The following is a 22,791-nucleotide window of genomic DNA, read 5'->3' as shown; positions in this document are numbered from 1 at the left end:
GGACAAATGGACAGACATTGAAGAGACAAACGCCAAACGACTCGGCGGAAACATTAGAGAAAACCACTCTAACGGCAAACACAAATCGGACTGTGATAATCAAAACGCCAGCAAGCAAGCACATACATATTTATCAAGAATGTAGGGCGTCAAAAAGTTTTACGTTTTTTTATTTTTAAGAATATCAATCAAAACGTTAAAAACACCTAAATAGTTATAAAGGGTAAACGTCACCAATGCATTCATAGGTGCCTGATTATTAAGGTGATTTGTGGTGTAGGAAAATGTGTGCATGTCTGTATGTCGTTAGAAAAACCACAACTGAGAATTAAAATTCCTCGAAAAATGTAAACAATTTGAAGTATGTATTTTTTTCTCCGTCAACTATTTATGAGTGTATGCAAGTTTTTCTGTTTAATTAACAATTATTAACTTGAAAAATAAATAAGCTATGTTTTTGTTTTGTTTATAATAAAATAGTACATCATTATAAATAGCATTGTGACGTTTGTTAAATAATATAAAAAATGATAATACTCGTAATAGTAATCATGGGCACTAGCCAACAAAATAAAAATATAGTCTACCATCTCTATAATGTATTTGTTGCGGACGAAGAATTACAACGTTATAGAGAAAATTCGTTATAAAGAGATTACTTTGTGGGAGAATGGATATTCTTGCCTATAAAACGGTTCAATGTAGAGAATTATTGTTCTTTATACAGAAGTTTAAATGGGTTGGTTTTAAGTGATTTGAAAATACAACCGTGGTACATTTGGTACTTGGTACATTTTTGTAGGTCTTTGTCAATAATAATATAACGATAATAATTCAACGCTGAAAAATAAAATATCCGTAACTGTCAATAACCTACAAGCGGAACTATATCTATTATATATTTGAGTTTGGTGATAAGTGACTGACTGACTGACTGACTGACTCATCATCAACGCCCAGCTAAAACGGCTAAAGCTAGGAGCTTGAAATTTTACCATTAGGTCACTGTTGGTGCAAATGTGCGAGATAAGGCCGGGTTTTGCAAAATTCGTCCTGGAACCACAAAAAATAACAATAACAAAAATCCTTATTATTCACTGTTATTACTTACTTATGTACTTAGTTGGCAACACATTTGTTAAATTAAATGCTATAATTTCTTAATACTGTAAAATATCACAAACAATTTCAAATTTTGTAGTTTACTTCTAGGCGCATTTATTTTATCGTAAATATATATGTATATTGGAAAGACAATGAAGATTGTTATTTTCCATTGCAACAGATGTCGCAGTTGGTGATAAACTTCAAGTAAGCTTTAATAATTTTGTTTTCACATAACAGGTGTCGCACAAAAGATTTTCTTTCGTTAAAATCCAGTTAGACAAAAAATGATTACAAACGATGAATTTGTAAAAATTTTGGTTTTCAATTTCAAATTAAAACTAAAATTCTTTCAATAATGTTTGGTTTGTTGAATATATGAGTTGCTGTTGAAGACAAAATTAGGGTATTAAATTCAGAAATCGGTCAGAAATAACAAAAATAATTTCTATTAAAAAAATAGTTTTAATGTTGAGATTTTCTTTATAATTGTGTCACTTCCGCTAACGAAGTAGCGGGCACATGCTAGTATAATATAAAAATCTGTCGGCTTTGCCTAAATACCCTTAACCTCCCGCTAGCAATGGTGGTGGCATATCCCCTTAGCCCTTGAGTCATGAACAACTTCTCTACAACCGGTGTCGTAAGACATATCGTTCGGACTCGGCGATAAAAAGTAGCCAATATGAATCGGCGTGCACTCATTGATATGAGAGACGCCTCCCTTGTCTCTTCGAGGAATGTTGTGGGAACATATATATGTTTGTATGTATGGAATAACAATCACAAGTACCACCTTCGATGAAAAATTCAAATCGATTCTCTACCAGCTTTTAAACTGCACTTAAGCAGACATGATTTGTTTTAGAGCTTCTAGGTCATTATCTCAGGAAGCATGAACTTTCCCACGAAAACCTTTATACTGCTGTAAATAGGGCCGTAAAATATACCTATGGTAAACATTTTAAAGTGATCCTTGAACAACCCTTAAACTGAACTTTAGCGAAAAATTTTGAAATTTTGTGTGGGAGGTACCCTAAGCGTTTGTAAGAAATTCTGCAATGTGCAAAGTTTCGGGCAAATCGGATACTCAGTTTCTATGTTACCGTGCTCATTAGTCATTTAAATTGGTGTCAGGATTTGAGCTAACTGAGACCTCCGAAAAATTCTAGAAAGAAATTAATAACGTGGTTCGGCATTCATGAAAATGTACAAAGATAGAAGACAAGTTGGACATCTCATAGTAAACATGTTGGTCTTTCTACAGAAAACCATTTGGTCTTCCCATAGAAGATCATTCAGTCTACGAATAGAAATCCATTTGTTCCTCCTATAGAAGACCAAACGGCCTTCTAATAGTAGACCATTTAAACTACTAATGAAAGACCATTTGGTCTTCTTATAGTCTTCATATAAAAGACCAGTTGTACATCCCATAGAAAACCAATTGTTCTTCCCATAGCAGACCATTCCGTCTTCGAATAGAGGAACTGATGGTTTTCCTATCGAATAGCTGCAGGACTTTTTGGTCTTCATCTCAAGTGGACACTGACCTCCCCGTGGTGTCACCTGGGGAACTGCCTTTAAAAGTAGTGAGCTAACATGTGCCGCGCGTTCACCCATAAGAACGTTAAAAACTTGGGTTTGGGCGTGGGGTTAGTAACCCTCCCCTAGAAAAAAAATCAGCCTTCTATGAAAAAACGAAAGAAAAGACAAGCAACCCCCTCTAATAATGTTGACGCCCGCAAACGTTTTAAGGACCATGATCTGCGAATCTGCACCTGGAATGTTCGCAGTCTTTATAGAGAAGGTGCAGTTTACGCATTGGCAGATGTACTTGAAAAGTACAAGGCCGACATTACTGCCATACAGGAAATACGATGGAACGGGAAAGGCGTCACAACAACACCTAAAGGTGACGCACAGTATTATAGCTGCCTTGGCACCAAGCGTGAGTTTGGCTGCGGATTTGTAGTTGGTCGGAGACTAAAACATCTGGTCTCCAGCTTCACCCCAGTGAATGAAAGACTCGCTGCAATTCCATTAAAAGCAAAATTCTTCAACATCAGCTTTATTTGCTCTCATGTTCCCGCTGAAGGCAAGGACGAACAGACCAAAGCTATATTTTACGAGCGCTTAGAAGAAACTTATGACCGTTGCCCTGCCCATGACATTAAAATTATTCTAGGCGATTTTAATGCCTAAATTGGAAAGGAGAATATCTTTGGCCCAACAGTCGTGAAATTCAGTCTCCACAGTGAAACATCTGACAATGGTATGAGGCTGATAGATTTTGCAGCTGCAAAAAACATGGTAGTTAGCAGTACCAGATTTAAGCATCTCGATATTCATAAGGGCACCTGTCTGTCTCCAGATCAAAGAACAAGTAATCAAATTGATCATGTTGTGATAGATGGAAGACATTCATCCAGCGTGTTGGATGTACGATCGTTCGCAAACATAGACTCGGACCACTACCTTGTTGCAGCAAAGGTACGTACCAGATTAAACGTAGCAAACAAAGTGCGAACAGATCCAACACGGAAGTTGGCCATCGGTAAGCTGCAATCACAACAGATAGCCATAGCATATTCCACTCAACTGGACCAAAATCTTAATCAAACCACTCCTCGTCCCGATAACATATCAGGACAATGGCAAAACATTGCCCACTCCATGCAAACAGCAGCAAAATCAGTACTTGGATACCAGAGACCTCCACCAAGGAATCCATGGTATGACCAGGAGTGTCGTGCTGCTACCGAAGAGAAAAATGCGGCATATAGGGCTACTTTACAATCAGTAGCAACGCGTAACGCACGAGAGAGGTATCGGGAGAAAAGGCGAGAGGAGAAACGTCTTTTCCGCAGGAAAAAGAGAGATGGAAAAGCGGGAGTGTGAACAATTCGAGATGTACAGGAGTTAGAATGAAGTCCGCAAATTCTACCAAAGAGTGAAACATCAAACTGATGGCTTTGGAACTGGCACATCCTCCTATAGAGACCAGCAAGGTAATCTGGTAACTGATACAGATAGTGTGCTAAGGATATGGAAAGAGCATTTTTCCAAACTGTTGGTATCCAATAGTAGCGATGTCGACGAAGATACCACAGATCCAATCCCAGAAGATGGTATTGAATGTAGGAAAAAAAAGAGATGGAAAAGCGGGAATGTGAACAAATCGAGATGTACAGGAGTCAGAATGAAGTCCGAAAATTCTTCCAAAGAGTGAAACATCAAACTGATGGCTTTGGAACTGGACAATCCTCCTGTAGAGACCAGCAAGGTAATCTGGTAACTGACACAGGTAGTGTGCTAAGGATATGGAAAGAGAATTTTTCCAAACTGTTGGTATCCAATAGTAGCGAAGTCGACGAAGATACCACAGATCCAATCCCAGAAGATGGTATTGAATGTATACCACCCGGCCAAGATAAGGTAAAGACAGCTATAAACCGGCTGAAGAATAATAATAAGGCAGCAGGAGTTGATGGCCTACCAGCCGAGCTGTTTAAAACCGGAGGCGACACGCTGATAAGGTGTATGCATCAGCTAGTTAGCTCCATCTGGCAGGAAGAACGCGTACCCGACGATTGGAACCTGAGCATCCTGTGTCCCGTCCATAAGAAAGGAGAAAAGACTTTATGCTCCAACTATAGGGGCATAAGTCTTCTCCCTATCGCCTACAAGATAGTGTCAGGGATATTGTGCGAACGACTAAAGCCAATGGTCAACGAAATAATTGGACCATACCAACGCGGAAAGTCCACCATTGACCAGATATTTACCCTGCGGCAAATCCTGGACAAGACCCAAGAGATGCAGATCGACACATACCACCTTTTTTCGATTATAAAGCAGCCTTCGACAGCCCGCTACGTTCAAGGGTATTCCAAGCAATGTCTGAATTTGGAATCCCCGCAAAGCTCATTCGGCTTTGTAAAATGACTCCAACTGACACAAGATCTTCAGTTAAAATAGGAAAGAACCTCCCTGAAGAGTTTTGTACCAAAAGAGGTTTCAGGCAAGGAGACAGCCTTTCGTGTGATCTCTTCAACATCCTACTAGAAAAGGTTATACGAGAGGCAAACGTCAAAAGAAGTGGCACAATCTACACCAATAGCCACATGTTACTTGCTTATGCTGATAATATAGGCATCATGGGACGATCAGTAAAGGAAGTAACCGAACCGATACCTTAATGAAGGTTGAAGGAGAATCTGCTAAAGTTGGTTGAAGTTGGTTCCTATAATATTGAGGTAGTAAAAGACTTCGTCTACTTCGGCACCTCCGTAAACACAACAAACGACATCAGTTGTGAAATAAAAAGAAGAATTGTATTGGCCAACAGATGCTACTTTGGTTTAAGTAAGCAGTTTAAAAACAAAGCCACAACTCGTCAAACAAAAATAACGCTTTACAAAACACTGATACTACCCGTGCTGATGTATGGTTCCGAAGCCTGATACTTGCGCAAGCAGATAAGGCAGTGCTTGGCGTGTTTGAGAGAAAAATTCTTCGAAAGATCTACGGACCAATCTGCGTCGATGGTGAATATCGACGTCGTATGAACCACGAGCTGTATCTGCTATACAACGACATCAATATTGTTAAACGTATCGAGATGCAGCGATTGCGTTGGCTAGGCCATATCATAAGAATGAGCGATGATGAACCCGCTAAAAAGGCGTATAAATTCGAGCCACATGGCGGTGCACGCAGAATTGGCAGGCCAAAGAATAGATGGCGCAAACAAGTGGGTGAAGAGATGACAAGGCGCGGTATTCCAAAAAGCAAAGCACTGAACAGAGAGAATGGGAGATCTTTTCTTAGTTCGGTCTATGGAACAGATGTTCTGTAATGGGCCATCTAAGTAAGTAATAGACGACGATTTTGTCTTCGGGTAGAAGACTTGCAGATCTCCCTTAGACGACAATTTGTCCTTCCTATAGAAGGTCATTTGTAAAAGTGTGGGTATCGTTGGAACTCAAATCATAGTACGGCTAAGTAAGTGATTGTTACCTAACATATTTTACAAATATATCCAGACCCCTAATGGACTCCCCAACAATGTGGAAAATATCGTTGTACCCTAACAAACTGTACGACATAAACAAACAAACAAAAAAATAAAGGCCCACCACAAAAACTGTTGCTCGGTGTAATAAAAAAAAAATAACACACGAGTTTTAGAACAAATATGCAAAATAAATTGATAAGAATTCGAAACCACTGAAATAAATACCCCCAGTAGTGACAACAAAAACATAAACAATATTGCAGCAAAAAAAATATTCTCAACTCAGCAACAGAACGAAAAAAGTGACGATTTAAAAACAAAATACTGGATGACCGACCAACGGCATAAAAAACAATCATTTAAATTTTAAAAACAAAACTCTGAATTGACAACAATATTTGTGTGAAAATAAAAAAACAATCTACAAATTGTACACTGAGAAAAACGATTTCCTTTGCCGAAATAAAAACAACTAACCCTTGGATTTGATCACTCTCTCTATAGCTTAAGTAATTAAATCTTAATTAGTAAAACAATACAAAAGAGGCAAACTTTACACCGCAATAAATTTCAATAAAACCATTCATTCAATTCTTTTATTTTTTATGATTGTGTTATGAAGTCAATTATAACCGTGAGGAATTCCACTTCAAGCAATCGAAGGAAAGTGGAAAAAAATGATATTAAAGATAACTGCAGTTACACCCCAATGGCTGGCAATGACTTGGCGTTTAATGCGAAATAATTAACAGCTAAACAATAATAACAACAATAAAAACAAAAATCAATCTATAAATTTTTCTGTTATTAAACGCTGCTGTCCATGCACGCACCGCACTCCCAACCGTAGCTGTTCATCCACTTGATGTTGCTGATGAAAAGATAGCGCCATAATATATGACCCCCACCAGCTACCAAAACTGATATCCACGGCAAAATGTTGACAAATAACAACTACCACGTCCACTAGCCATACCAGATACAAATAAAAACAAACAACTTTTAGCACTTTCCTCCTGCCCTGACTACTACTCCGCCTTTGATAGTTAGTAGCTTACGAGAGAGATTATCATATTTACTAAATTGTGCAAGCATTTCATAATAAAATTTATAAAATATGAAAACAATGGTGGCAAATAAATAATATAAATATTTTGGATTTTATAGGAAATATTTAACATTTGTGGACAATATTTATAGGTTAGATTGCTGAGATTGAGGGTAATTTATTTTCTATGTTCGATCTTTTGGTCTTCCTATAAAAGGCCGTTGGGTCTTCCTATAGATGACCATTTGGTCTTCCTATAGAAAAACATGTGGTCCTCCTATAGAAGACCATTTGGTCTTCCTATAGAAGACCATTTGGTCTTCCTATAGAAGACCATTTGGTCTTTCTATAGAAGACCATTTGGTCTTCCTATAGAAGACCATTTGGTCTTTCTATAGAAGATCACTCGGCCTTCCAATAGAAGAGCATTTGGTCTTCCTATAGAAGACCATTTGGTTTTTCTATAGAAGATCATTCGGCCTTCCAATAGAAGACCATTTGGTCTTCCTATAGAAGACCATTTGGTCTTCCTATAGAAGACCATTTGGTCTTCCTATAGAAGACCATTTGGTCTTCCTATAGAAGACCATTTGGTCTTCCTATAGAAGACCATTTGGTCTTCCTATAGAAGACCATTTGGTCTTCCTATAGAAGACCATTTAGTCTTTCTATAGAAGATCATTCGGCCTTCCAATAGAAGACCATTTGGTCTTCCTAAAAAAGGCCGTTGGGTCTTCCTATAGATGATCATTTGGTCTTCCTACAGAATACCATTCGGTCTTCCTATAGAAGACCATTTAGTCTTCCTATAGAAGACCATTTGGTCTTCCTATAGAAGACCATTTGGTCTTCCTATAGAAGACCATTTAGTCTTTCTACAGAAGATCATTCGGCCTTCCAATAGAAGACCATTTGGTCTTCCTATAGAAGACCATTTGGTCTTCCTATAGAAGACCATTTGGTCTTTCTATAAAAGACCAGTTGGTCTTTCTATAGAAGATCATTCGGCCTTCCAATAGAAGACCATTTGGTCTTCCTATAGAAGACCATTCCTATGGAAGACCATTTGGCCTTCCTATAGAAGACCATTTGGTCTTTCTATAGAGGACCATTTGGTCTTCCTATAGAAGACCATTCAGCCTTCCTATTGAAGACCATTTGGTCTTCCTATTGAAGACCATTTAGTCTTTCTGTAGAAGACCATTTAGTCTTTCTATAAAAGACAAATGGGCCTTCTTATAGAAAACCATTTGGTCTTCCTATAGAAGAGCATTTAGTCTTTCTATAGAAGACCATTCGGCCTTCCTATAAAAGACCATTCGGCCTTCCTATAAAAGACCATTCGGCCTTCCTATAGAAGACCATTTAGTATTTCTATAGAAGACCATTTGGTCTTCCTACAAAAGACCATTTAGTCTTTCTATAGAAGATCATTTAGTCTTTCTATAAAAGACAAATGGGCCTTCTTATAGAAAACCATTTGGTCTTCCTATAGAAGAGCATTTAGTCTTTCTATAGAAGACCATTCGGCCTTCCTATAGAAGACCATTTGGTCTTCCTACGGAAGACAATTCCTATCCTATAGAAGACCATTTGGTCTTCCTATAGAAGACCATTTGGTCTTCCTATAGAAGACCATTTGGTCTTCCCATAGAAGACCATTTAGTCTTTCTATAAAAGACCATTCGGCCTTCCTATAAAAGACCATTTGGTCTTCCTATAGAAGACCATATGGTCTTCCTATAGAGAACCATTTGTTCTTCCTATAGAGGACCATTTGGTCTTCCTATAGAAGGCCATTCGGCCTTCTTATTTCAGACCATTTGGTCTTCCTATTGAAGACCATTTAGTCTCTCTATAGAAGACCATTTAGTCTTTCTATAAAAGACAAATCGGCCTTCCTATAGAAGACCATTCGGCCTTCCTATAAAAGACCATTTGGTCTTCCTATACAAAAGCATTTAGTCATTCTATAGAAGACCATTCAGCCTTCCTATAGAAGACCATTTGGTCTTCCTATACAAAAGCATTTAGTCATTCTATAGAAGACCATTCAGCCTTCCTATAGAAAACCATTTGGCCTTCCTATAAAAGACCATTTGGTACCATTTGGTATTCCTACAGAAGACGATTTGGTCTTCCTAAGAAGACCATTTGGTCTTCCTATAGAAGACCATTTGGTCTTCCTATAGAAGACCATTTAGTCTTTCTATAGAAGACCATTCGGCCTTCCAATAGAAGACCATTTAGTCTTCCTATGGAAGACCTTTTGGTCTTCCTATAGAAGACCATTTGGTCTTCCTATAGAATACCATTTGGTCTTCCTATAGAGGACCATTTGATCTTCCTATAGAGGACCATTTGGTATTCCTAAAGAAGGCCATTTAGTCTTTCTATAGAAGACCATTTAGTCTTTCTATAGAAAACCATTTAGTCTTTCTATAAAAGATAAATCGGCCTTCCTATAGAATACCATTTGGTCTTCTTATAGAAGAGCATTTAGTCTTTCTACAGAAGACCATTCGGCCTTCCTATAAAAGACCATTAGGCCTTCCTATAGAAGACCATTCGGCCTTCCTATAAAAGACCATTTGGTATTCCTACAGAAGACGATTTGGTCTTCCTATAGAAGACCGTTTGGTCTTCCTATAGAAGACCTTTTGGTCTTCCTATAGAAGACCTTTTGGTCTTCCTAAAGAAGACGATATGGTCTTTCTATAGAAGACCATTTGGTCTTCCTATAGAAGACCTTTTGGTCTTCCTAAAGAAGACGATGTGGTCTTCCTATAGAAGACGATGTGGTCTTCCTATAGAAGACCATTTGGTCTTCCTATAGATGATCATTTGGTCTTACTACAGAATACCATTTGGTATTCCTATAGAAAACCGTTTGATCTTCCTACAGAAGACAATTTGGTCTTGCTATAGAAGACCATTTGGTCTTCCCATAGAAGACCATTTAGTCTTTCTATAAAAGACCATTCGGCCTTCCTATAAAAGACCATTTGGTCTTCTTATAGAAGACCGTATGGTCTTCCTATAGAGAACCATTTGTTCTTCCTATAGAGGACCATTTGGTCTTCCTATAGAAGGCCATTCGGCCTTCTTATTTCAGACCATTTGGTCTTCCTATTGAAGACCATTTAGTCTCTCTATAGAAGACCATTTAGTCTTTCTATAAAAGACAAATCGGCCTTCCTATAGAAGACCATTCGGCCTTCCTATAAAAGACCATTTGGTCTTCCTATACAAAAGCATTTAGTCATTCTATAGAAGACCATTCAGCCTTCCTATAGAAGACCATTTGGTCTTCCTATACAAAAGCATTTAGTCATTCTATAGGAGACCATTCAGCCTTCCTATAAAAGACCATTTGGTCTTCCTATACAAAAGCATTTAGTCATTCTATAGGAGACCATTCAGCCTTCCTATAGAAGACCATTCAGCCTTCCTATAGAAGACCATTTGGCCTTCCTATAAAAGACCGTTTGGTCTTCCTATAGAAGACCTTTTGGTGTTCCTATAGAAGACCTTTTGGTCTTCCTAAAGAAGACGATATGGTCTTTCTATAGAAGACCATTTGGTCTTCCTATAGAAGACCTTTTGGTCTTCCTAAAGAAGACGATGTGGTCTTCCTATAGAAGACGATGTGGTCTTCCTATAGAAGACCATTTGGTCTTCCTATAGATGATCATTTGGTCTTACTACAGAATACCATTTGGTATTCCTATAGAAAACCGTTTGATCTTCCTACAGAAGACAATTTGGTCTTGCTATAGAAGACCATTTGGTGTTCATATAGAAGACATGAAATGATGCGCACGATAACGCTCGAAGGGAGTAACCGAATCGTTGCATTATTTTTCATACTGTAATGTTTCCACCATACATAGGTTCCGTCCGAATATGGAATATCCTTACACAAATTTTCGAAAAAGTGCAGTTTAAGACCTCTAAAATAGTTTTTATTTTTATGGAACAGGTTGTCCCCTTGGACCCTATTACGACCGTAAAACCTGAGAAAATGTTCCGAATGTTGTAGAGCCGTAGGCCAAGTGTAAAACTGGAGCGGACAACAATTTTCGAACCCGATACTACGTTGGTGTAAACTTTATATATCAAATTACAAATTTCTACGAATTTTAGATAAAGTTCGAAGATGGTTCTTTTATCGGCCCACTTCTTCCGGAACCTCCCCCACAAAAGTTCAAAAATATTCCCTAAAACGGTACGCATGATATCTTCTAAACGGTGGAACCGATTGGGTCAAAACTTGGGATCTTGGAATATTTTGTCAAAACTTGTAAATGCTTTAACTTTGAAAAATGACCCATTTTCGGTCCATCTTTCTCTCAAGTAGTTTTTTTAATTTTACCAAAGATACTTCTTGTGGTCGTTTTACAGCGATAAAAAAATGTTCAAGGGTAAGTGTACATGCTTCCTTATATGAGCCGCCCAGAAATGATTTCCTGCAGCACGAATGACTGAACTTTTGCCTATTAATCACTAAAATAACGTTTAAATATAAAAAAGTTCAACAAAATTTTCTCTTAAGTGCAGTTCGAAGATAGTTTTGTCCTATTTACATCGATACAATATTTTTCATTGGCCAGTCCCTGCTTCCTGACATTATGACCAAAAGCTATAAAAAATTCAAAATTTTCGCTTAAGTGCAGTTTAGAATTTTCATTAAATATAGTGTTTTTGATTCTGTTTATGCTTCCTGACCAAATGCCAGTGTTTAAAACTATTATTTAATTATTTTTTTTTTTTAATTTTTATGGAAGGTTTGTTTTTTCGTGGCAAGTCTATGCTTCCTAACATAAGGATCCAAAAGCTGTTGAAACGATAACTATCAGAAGAAATGTCTTTTTTGGTGTACACAGGGTTGATTGGGCCTGTCAGTGGACTAATAAAATCTAATGGACTAATTGATCTTAATAAGGCAAAAAGAAAAAAAAGATCTCCCTATTGTTGGCATTATCTTATGATTTTGCAAATTTTTATTTTTTGCTCAAATTAATAACAATTCTAAATCTTTTCTATATGAAACACCCTAATATACATTTTACAAAATTTTATCCATCATTAGTTCAATTGATACAATCAATAATTCATTCGATTGAACGGAAAATAATTAGCAATCATTAGCTAAACAGTATCAAAACATATCCAAACAAGTAAATAAACCAAACAAAAAGAACGAAAACAAACAATATATTCAAACAACAACAACAACAGTTCATAATAACTCAAACACAGCATCAAGAACATTATTTGCGAACAACATCAGTATTTGAGTGCGGCGGGTTGACAAATATAATTTTTGGTTTTTATTTGTAATTGAAAATTATTCGAGAATTGCTAATTTCCTATAAAATGAGACTACGACTAATGGGAGGAAATCAATTACCAACAAAAAGAACAACAACTCGATTATTAGCAACATTGAGATCATGCTGACTAAGAGTACTGTGGCAAGTAGTGAGTGGGGTAAGGGGGGTTTCAAACAATTACGCATTCATTGCGAAAATCCATGTATGCATGTTAAAGGCGGCGCTAAAACGAGTATACATACATATTTGTGCTGTCGCCTATTTGTATGTTCAGTTCAGTCAACAAAGCATTTTTGTGTAGTTATGCTATTCTAAAATTATGGGCGCCGCCAATAAATATGGAGACCAGGGAGCAAATAGTTTTGCAGCTATACAACTGGAGTGGAGTATGAGAGCACAAAGACAGCCAATACAAATATTGGTACATAATTGATTAGTGCAAACACTACAACAACAATTATGTTGGTTATCTCAACAAAACTCTATAAAATGTCTTCCCTTAGTCATCCACTTAAGAGGCAGCTGGTCATGAAGGTTAAATTGATACAAACATAATTTTGTATACCCTCCACCATAATATGGAGGGTATAATTAAATTTGTCATTCCGTTTGTAACACATCGATATATTCATCGGAGACCCTATAAAGTATATATATTAGTGATCAGGGTAAAATTCTAAGTCGATATAACTATGTCCGTCTGTTGAAATCAAGATACAGCTCGTAATTTTTAAGATAGAGATTTGTAATATGGTATAGAAGTTTCTTTTACTCCTATGATGTTTGGTATTGCAAATGGACTACATCGGTCCACTTTTTGATATAGCCCCCATAGGACGGTACCACCCGATTTTCGGTATTTTGAAAGTTTTAGCCTCATTATAACACCGAAATGGCTGAAATTTGGTCTTTAGTCTTCGTTGGGGGTGACGTAAGGAATGGAAGATACCAAGGAACGGTCCTGACCGGTTTTAACATGGCAAAGCCCAGGATTTATCTGGTCCCTCTTTCATCTCAAGTGGACACTGACCTTCCCGTGGTGTCACCTGGGGAACTACCTTTAACACCCGTTAAAGGTAGTGAGCTAACATGTGCCGCCACCGATAAGAACGTTAAAAACATGGGTTTGGGCGTCGGGTTAGTAATCCTCCCCGAGAAAAAAACAGCCTACTATGAAAAAACGAAAGAAAAGAAAAACAAATCCCTCAAAAGTTGACGACCCCCGCAAACGTTTTAAGGACCATGATCTGCAAATCTGCACCTGGAATGTTCGCACTCTTTATAGAGAAGGTGCAGTTTACGCATTGGCAGATGTACTTGAAAAGTACAAGGCCGACAGTACTGCCATACAGGAAATACGATGGAACGGGAATGCTGCCATGACACAAAGCATGAGTTTCAGTGAAACATCTGACAATGGTATGAGGCTGATAGACTTTGCAGCTGCTAGAAACATGGTAGTTAGCAGTACCAGATTTAAGCATCTCGATATTCATAAGGGCACCTGGCTGTCGCCAGATCAAAGAACAAGAAATCAAATTGATCACTTTGTGAGAGATGGAAGACATGCATCAAGCGTGTTGGATGTACGATCGTTCCGAGGTGCAAATATAGACTCGGACCACTACCTTGTTGCAGCAAAGGTACGCACCCGCTTAAACGTAGCAAACAAAGTACGAACAGACACAACACGAAAGTTGGACATCGGTAAGCTGCAATCACAACAGATAGTCACAGCATATTCCACTCAACTAGCCCAATTGCTTAATCAAAGCACTTCTCATCCCGATAACATTTCAGCGCAATGGCAAATCATTGCCCACTCCATGCAAACAGCCGCAAAATCCATACTTGGATACCAGAGACCTCCACCAAGGAATCCATTGTATGATCAGGAGTGTCGTGCTGCCACCGAAGAGAAAAATGCGGCACATAGGGCTACTTTACAATCCGTAGCAACCCGTAGCGCACGAGAGAGATACAGGGAGAAAAGGAGAGAGGAGAAACGTCTTTTCAGCAGGAAAAAGAGAGAGATGGAAAAGAGGGAGTGTGAAAAAAATCGAGAAGTACAGAAGCCAGAATGAAGTCCGAAAATTCTACCAAAGAGTCAAGCATCAAACTGATGGCTTTGGTACAGGCACATCCTCCTGTAGAAACCAGCAAGGTAATTTGGTAACTGATACAGAAAGTGTACTCAGGATATGGAAAGAACATTTTTCAAAACTGTTGGTATCCAATAGTAGCAAAGTCGACGAAGAAACCACAGTCCCAATCCCAGAAGATGGTATTGACTGTATACCGCCCAGCCAAGATGAGGTAAAGACAGCAATAAATCGGCTGAAGAATAATAAGGCAGCAGGAGCCGATGGCTTACCAGCCGAGATGTATAACACCGGAGGCGACACTCTGATAAGGTGTATTCATCAGCTAGTTAGCACCATCTGGCAGGAAGAACGAATACCCGACGATTGGAACCTGAGTATCCTGTGCCCCGTCCACAAGAAGGGAGATAAGAATTTATGCTCTAACTATAGGGGCATAAGTCTACTCCCTATTGCCTACAAGATAGTGTCAGGGATATTGTGCGAACGACTAAAGCCAATGGTCAACGAAATAATTGGACCATACCAATGCGGCTTTAGACCTGGCAAGTCCACCATTGACCAGATATTTACCCTGCGGCAAATCCTGGAGAAGACCCAAGAGATGCAGATGGATACCTACCACCTTTTTGTCGATTATAAAGCAGCCTTCGACAGCCCGCTGCGTTCAAAGGTATTCCAAGCCATGTATGAATTTGGTATCCCCGCAAAGCTCATTCGGCTTTGTAAAATGACTCTAACTGACACAAGATCTTCAGTTCAAATAGGAAAGAACCTCTCTGAAGAGTTTTGTACCAAAAGAGGTTTCAGGCAAGGAGACAGCCTTTCGTGTGATCTTTTCAACATCCTGCTACAAAAGGTTACACGAGAGGCAAATGTCAAAAGAAGTGGCACAATCTTCACCAATAGCCACATGTTACTTGCTTATGCTGATGATATAGACATCATGGGACGATCAGTAAAAGAAGTAACCGATACCTATTTGAAGGTCGAAGGAGAATCTGCTAAAGTGGGTCTGGCGGTAAACGGCGAGAAGACCAAGCTGATGGTGTCTACGCGCAATGCGTCCAATGAGCTAGGACCGACTGTGGAAGTTGGTTCCTATACTTTTGAGGTAGTAAAAGACTTCGTCTACCTCGGCACCGCCGTAAACACAACAAACGACATCAGTTGTGAAATAAAAAGAAGAATTGTATTGGCCAACAGATGCTACTTTGGCTTAAGTAAGCAGTTTATAAACAAAGCCACATCTCGTCAAACAAAAATAACGCTCTACAAAACACTGACACTACCCGTGTTGATGTATGGTTCCGAAGCCTGGGTACTTGCGAAAGCAGATAAGGCAGTGCTTGGCGTGTTTGAGAGAAAAATTCTTCGAAAGCTCTACGGACCGATCTGCGTTGACGGTGAATATCGACGTCGTATGAACCACGAGCTGTATCTGCTATATAACGACATCAATATAGTTAAACGTATCGAGATGCAGCGATTGCATTGGCTAGCTCATATCATAAGAATGAGCGATGATGAACCCGCTAAAAAGGCGTATAAATACGGACCGCTTGGCGGTTCACGCAGAATTGGCAGGCCAAGGAATAGATGGCGCAAACAAGTGGATGATGAGATGAAAAGGCGCGGTATTCCAGAGTGCGAAGCAACAAATAGAGCGAATTGGAGATTTTTTCTTAGTTCGGCCTATGGAACAAATGTTCAGTAATTGGCCAGCTAAGTAAGTAAGTAGGGTTTTGGGTAGGGAAATCCCGCACCGGGAATTCTCGGTTTTTTGGTTACGGGATTTTCCCGGGAAACAAAATCATATTTCCCGGGAAATCGGGAAATATTTTTTTACATTTATCACAACTAATATTGAATTAATGAATAAACTATTCCCGTCACTTTTATACCATAGAATCAGAATTCGATTTTACAGAATCAATAAATTACAAAATACTTGGAAATAACTTTAATCTACAAAAGTGTTTTCAGTGAAAAAGTTATAAGAGCCGCACCAAAGTGCGAAAGAATATTTTTTATTCTAAAGTCCCATTTTTACGAGTATATCCTCAGCCATTGGGCTAAAGAGGGTCCGGCTTGCTGGCTAGTGCGCACGATAACTTTCGAACGAAGCCACCGATCAGGTCAAAAATTGGACATTCGAGATTTTTTTCAAACTTAGTTTTAAGTTCGAAGATGGACCCTATCGGTGGTCCTCTACTTCCGGTACCTTCCCCACAAAAGTTCAACAATTATCGCTAAAATGGTGCGCACGATAACTCTTGAAGGGAAAACCCGAATCGGTCATAATTTTGCGTATGCCAGGTCGATTTGAATTTCTTCAGCAATTTGTATTTACGGCCCTCTTTACGCCAGTACAAATTTTGTCGGGGGCAAGTCCATACTTCCTGAGATAATGTCTTAAAAGCTCCAAGAAACCTTGACGGGAAGTTTTTGATTGGTCCAAACTTCGCATATCGTATTATTTCATTTAGTCATGCATCAGGTTGGAATATAGACTATATCGGTCCAACCTCTTACACAAAATTTAAGAAAAGTGCAGTTAAACAGTTCATCTCGAATAGTTTTGGAATTCTTTCCAAAAAGTTCTACTGTTACGACGGCGAAACTTTTGTTGGGAGGGCATGTCCACGCTTCCTGAGGTAAAGGCACAAAATCTCAAAAAAGCCTGCCGAAACCACCTACATTGGGTAGTACGTAAGATAGCCGTCGAAGGGAGAAATCTCCCACACTCCCTCTTTTAAATGTTTGGCAACATGTTTTGTGTGCGACCCTAGTTAAAACGGTACAAATTTTTTCGGGGAAAATCCATACTTCCTAAGAAATTGGTTCAAAAACTCAAAAAGTCCCTAGAAACGTCAGAAGTATTGTGTTTGATTCTTTTCTTTAGGTCCGAGGCTGAGGGTATATCTCAGTCGGCACAGCTGACTGATACTTTCTTACTTGTTTCAAGCAATCTTAAGCATAAGAATAAAACATACGATTTTCGAGGTCCATAAAATTGGAATTTCTCATCAATAGCTTCATTGTTTGAGCCAAACCACTTTGCACAGAGCGATTTCATTAGCTCTGAGTAATGGAAATGACCAGTGTGGGCAAAATCCGGGAAACATGGTGCATTTTTCCATATTTTTTCGTTTTTAATCGATAGAGCGAAAACGTGTCATCCATTTTTGAGCCCGCAACTCTTTGAGAATATTGTATTTCATAAAATTTACTATGAGAAGATAAAAAAACGCCGAAATATTGATACACTCTCGTATTTTGAAATTTCCCGGGAAATCCCGGATTCCCGGGAATGGCGATTTTTTGATTCCCATTTCCCGGGAATGATAAAAACCGGGAAAACCCAAAACTCTATAAGTAAGCCACACTGTTTTACCGAACTTGATGAAATTTGGTATTTAGTCTGTTTTATCAGCCTAATATTCTCTCATTAGTCCAAAAACTGAGGGTATAAAAATCGGTGATAACAAAAAAATTGATTTTTGGTCATTAAACTCGAATTCTGAGTTACAATATGTCCTTGGAACCCACAAGTCCCTATTGTTATGAAGGAGATCTTATAATTTCAGGCATGGGTATATCCGCTCATAGAAATTTCTAAAGCGAATAAATTATTTATCACATTTGGGTAAATTATTTTACATGACATTTTCAAATTATTTATATTCGATTACAACAACTACAGCACAATTTGTTTTATCAAATCTATGAATAATTTAACAATTCAATTAATTTAGTGGCGATGCTTAGTGTCATGTTACGCGACGCTCCATTCATTTTATTTACATGCCATGGAGCACGAGCAGCAAGCATCAGCAGCATACCTGAGAGTATCATTCAATTTCCATTAGTCAACTTCTTTTTCATCCCGCTATGGTTAGTTGTAACTGGTTTCAACTGATTCATGCTATCAGAAAAAAAACTTGAATGCAATGTTGTTACCAAAGATGTACATTTGAACCCCCCGTTAAAGGGAGTTTGTGTTTGGATTTTTTTGTTACTTATTTTAGTTGTAGTTAGTTTTGTTGTTTGTTATTGGGGTAATTACCAAAAAAAAAAAAAAAAGAATTTATGACCAACATATTTGGACGCTATAAATTTATGCATTTGAAAGGTTTATTTATAATTTTAATATCTGTTTTTTTTTGATATTGGTAATAACCGGTAAAATGCAAATCAAGGAAAGAACAAAGAAAGACACGTGAATATAATGACCCATATACGAGTACGTAATCCTTGTAGGCTATTTATATAAAGGGAAAGAATGTGAAACATTTTGTAACAAGATGAGTTTATTGAAATGCATATTTTTAGAAATCCATGACGAAGCAATTAAATCTGCGTAAGAGATAATTATATACATCTTGAATATCATGAAAAGTCATAAAGTTGTTATAAAGTAAGATGCCATCAAGATTGCTTTTGTTAATTGAAACATATTCATATTTTTAGAAATTGTTGACAAATAAATAAGGCCGCTTTTAAAACAATTGCATATATGAATATCATGCATGACCCATATAATTCTTGTTGGCTATTTTTGTTTACAACACCAATATTATTCTCGGGCTTCCTTATTGAAGTTTCTATTTATAGAAATTCATGACGAGTGACATAGGATATGAAAGATATCAAGGAACGGCCCTGACCGGCTTTAGCATGGACTTATCTTGGTCCCCTTCTTTCCTCTCAAGTGGACACTGACCCCCGTGGTATCATTTGGGGGAAAAATAGCTAAACTTTCACCCAGAAGAAAGTTAAACATATCGAAACTTTTGTAGACAATCATTGATGATCAAATCTTCTGATGACGTAGGATAAAGATCTATCATAGTATTTGTGAACATTTAAAAATTGGATTACCAAGTCGGACTATACAAGGTGTATTCATCAGCTAGTTAGCAACATCTGGCAGGAAGAACGAGTACCCGACGATTGGAACCTGAGCCTCCTGTGCCCTGTCCACAAGAAAGGAGATAAGACTGTATGCTCTAACTATATTGGCATAAGTTTTCTCCCTATTGCCTACTAGATAGTGTCAGGGATATTGTGCGAACTACTAAAGCCTATGGTCAACGAAATAGTTGGGCCATACCAATGCCGCTTTAGACCTGGCAAGTCCACCATTGACTAGATATTTACCCCGCGGCAAATCCTGGAGAAGACTCACGAGATGCAGATCGACACGTTCCACCTATTTGTCGATTATAAAGCAGTCTTCGACAAACCGTCACGTTCCACCTATTTGTCGATTATAAAGCAGTCTTCGACAAACCGTCACGTTGAAAGGTATTCCAAGCTATATCTAAATTTTGTATACTCGCAAAGCTTATTCGGCATTGTACGATAACTTTAACTGAGTCCCACTCATCATTTAAATAGGAAAGAACCTCTCCAAACAGTTCACTACCTAACGAGACAAGGAGACAGCCTTTCATGTGATCTCTTCAACATCCTGCTGGTAAATAAAAGTGAGTCTTTCAGTAAACGGCTACAAGACCAAGCTTATATTATCGACGTGAAATGCGTCCATAAAATGCGTTTGTAAGATGACTTGAATTGATACCAGTTCCTCAGTTAAAATAGGAAAGAATCTCTTCGAACCTTTCTTGCTGGAAAAAGTTATACGAAATGCAAACGTCAAAATATATGGCACAATTTACACCAATAGCCATATGTCAATTGCTTATGCTGATGATATAGTAATCATGGGTCGATCAATGAAAGAAGTAACTTTAAGAAGGTCGAAGGAGAGTCTGCTGAAGTGGGTCTGGCGGTAAACGGCGACAAGACCAAGTTGATGGTGTTGACGCGCAATGCGTACATAGATCTCGGACCAACTGTGGAAGATGGTTTCTACAATTTCGAAGTACGTATCAGTCAGCTGTGCCGACGGAGAAATACCCTCAGCAACTGACCAAGTGGCTTTAAAATCTGTAGGTACCGTAACGTGGGCTTATACCAAATCATTGACATATACCAAACATTTTTACCAACCAAACTTCCTCATAAAGGACTCAAAATATTAAATTATGTTAAAATAAGTCTGAAAGAAATTTTTGAAAAAGTTTTAGAGTTATCTTGCACAATATCCGACAGGGTTTTGAAGCTTTTGGGCCATTATCTTAGGAATTATTGACTTACCCCGGAACAAAATGTACCATTGTAAATGAGGCCGCTCCAAACAAAAAAAAAAAACATTGTTCCACAACATCCCATACGGGACAAGGGAGACTTCTCTCATATCAATGAGTGCACCCCGATTCATATTAGTTCAATGATATGGGACCTACTGTTTATCGCCGAGTCCGAACGGCGTGTCTTAAGACACCACTTATGGAGAAGTTTTTCAAGGCTGAAATACTCAGGAAATGTCGCCAACATTACTGAGGGGTATTTTGCCACCGTTGAAAAATGTTTGATGTTGCCTGGCCGGGGAATCGAACCCCCGACCTTCTGCGTGCAAGGCGGGCGTGCATACCATTGCACCACGGAGGCCGCTCCAACAATCTATTGAAAAAGAGTCAAAACGATGCGAGGAGAGCTCCTAAAATTCACTTTATCCGAATTTTGTGTGGTGCAAAGCCTGAATCAATCAAAACTCTCTGCGAGGATTATCTTGCGGAATTGCCAGTTTGGTCGGTGCCGTCAGGGTTTCTTGGAGTTTTTAGGCCAATATCTCAGGACAAGGGAGACTTCTCTCATATCAATAAGTGCACCCCGATTCATATTAGCTCAATGATATGGGACCTACTGTTTATCGCCGAGTCCGAACGGCGTGTCTAAGACACCACTTTTGTAGAGAAGTTTTACATGGCTGAAATACTCAGGAAATGTCGCGAACATTACTGAGGGGTATTTTGCCACCGTTGAAAAGTGTTTTGATGTTGCCTGGCCCGGGAATCGAACCCACGACCTTATGTGTGCAAGACGGGTGTGCATAAAATTGCACCACGGTGGCACCCCAATTAATGACTTACTCCGGCAAAAAATTGTACCGTCGTAAAGCGAGACACAAAAAAAACTTACAGAAAAAAAATTTCAAAACGATGCGAGAGGAGCTCTTAAACTTCACTTTATCCGAATTTTGTGCGGGAGGTACTCGAAGGAGTGGACCGATACAATCCATATTCCAACCTGATACATGACTGGATTAAATAATACGATGTGCAAAGCCTGCACCAATCAGAAATTCCCTGCGAGGATTATCTTGCGGATTTGCCATTTTGGTTGGCGCCGTCAGGGTTTTTTTGGAACTTTTAGGCAAATATCTCAGAAAGTATGGACTTCCACAAGATAAAAATTGTACCGTCATAAAGGGAGCCGCAAGGAAAACATACTGAAAAAAATTGCAAAACCATTCGAGGGGAGCCCTTAAACTTCACTTTATCCGAATTTTTGTGGGAGGTACCCGAAGGAGTGAACAGATATAGTTCATATTCGAACCAGATCTATATCTGGAAGGAATAATACGATGTGCAAAGTTTTGACCAAATCGATTGCTCCCTTCGAGAGATATCGTTCAGTCCATTTTACAGAAAAATTTTTAACTTTTGTGGGGGAGGTACCAGAAGGAGTGGACCGATATGGCCCATCTTCGAACTTAAACTAAGTTTGGACAAAATATTACGATATCCAACATTTATAATTTATATGGGGAAAGTTATAATTTAGATGTTATATTTTCCGAAAAATAGCTCTTTCTCTCTCCAGATATTTGCAAAAATGTCGTATTTTCCAAAATTGCGAAAAAAATGGTCATCTTTAGGAGAACGCCACGCCCGCACCTTACAACAGTATTTGGACTGAAATTGAATTTTTTGGTTTCCTTAGTTTCAATATGTTTACTATCGAATTCCATATAGAAATTAACAATTGACGTCTAAAACCGTTATTTCGAAAAGGCACATTTTTGGTCGCATCAAAGTGAAAAGCAGGCTTATATATTCAGCCTTTAGGCTAAGCTGAAGGTATAAAAATAAGTCAGTTTTTCAAACAACTGCAAATATGAATATCATGACCAACATACATTAGGGTTATGACTTTTTGACAATCTTTGTTTTTCAAAAATTATTTCCTGTAGTGAGAATGAATGAACTTTTGCCTATTAATTTCTAAAAAACGTTCATACCATTCTGTTATAAAAGAAGTTCCACCACA

General features: G+C 38.4%; 1 protein-coding gene and 1 long non-coding RNA gene across 5 annotated transcripts in view; both read right to left on the bottom strand.

Moving 5' to 3' along the window:
- LOC141389698 (uncharacterized) overlaps positions 1-22,791 on the bottom strand; it is a 98,218-nt gene that overhangs the window by 23,774 nt on the left and 51,653 nt on the right. The window lies entirely within an intron of this gene.
- Positions 12,173-15,209, bottom strand: LOC141389701 (uncharacterized). Its single transcript, XR_012409146.1, has 2 exons — positions 14,056-15,209; positions 12,173-13,769 (listed from the first exon to the last, which is right to left on the bottom strand). It is a non-coding gene; the product is annotated as an uncharacterized lncRNA (long non-coding RNA).

Source organism: Musca autumnalis, unplaced genomic scaffold (assembly GCF_047663935.1).
Source record: "Musca autumnalis isolate F117 unplaced genomic scaffold, ASM4766393v1 scaffold_1, whole genome shotgun sequence".
In the NCBI taxonomy this organism is placed as follows: domain Eukaryota; kingdom Metazoa; phylum Arthropoda; class Insecta; order Diptera; family Muscidae; genus Musca; species Musca autumnalis.
The sequence above is the reverse complement of the archived record's forward strand: the minus strand, read 5'-3'. Positions and strand labels throughout refer to the sequence as shown.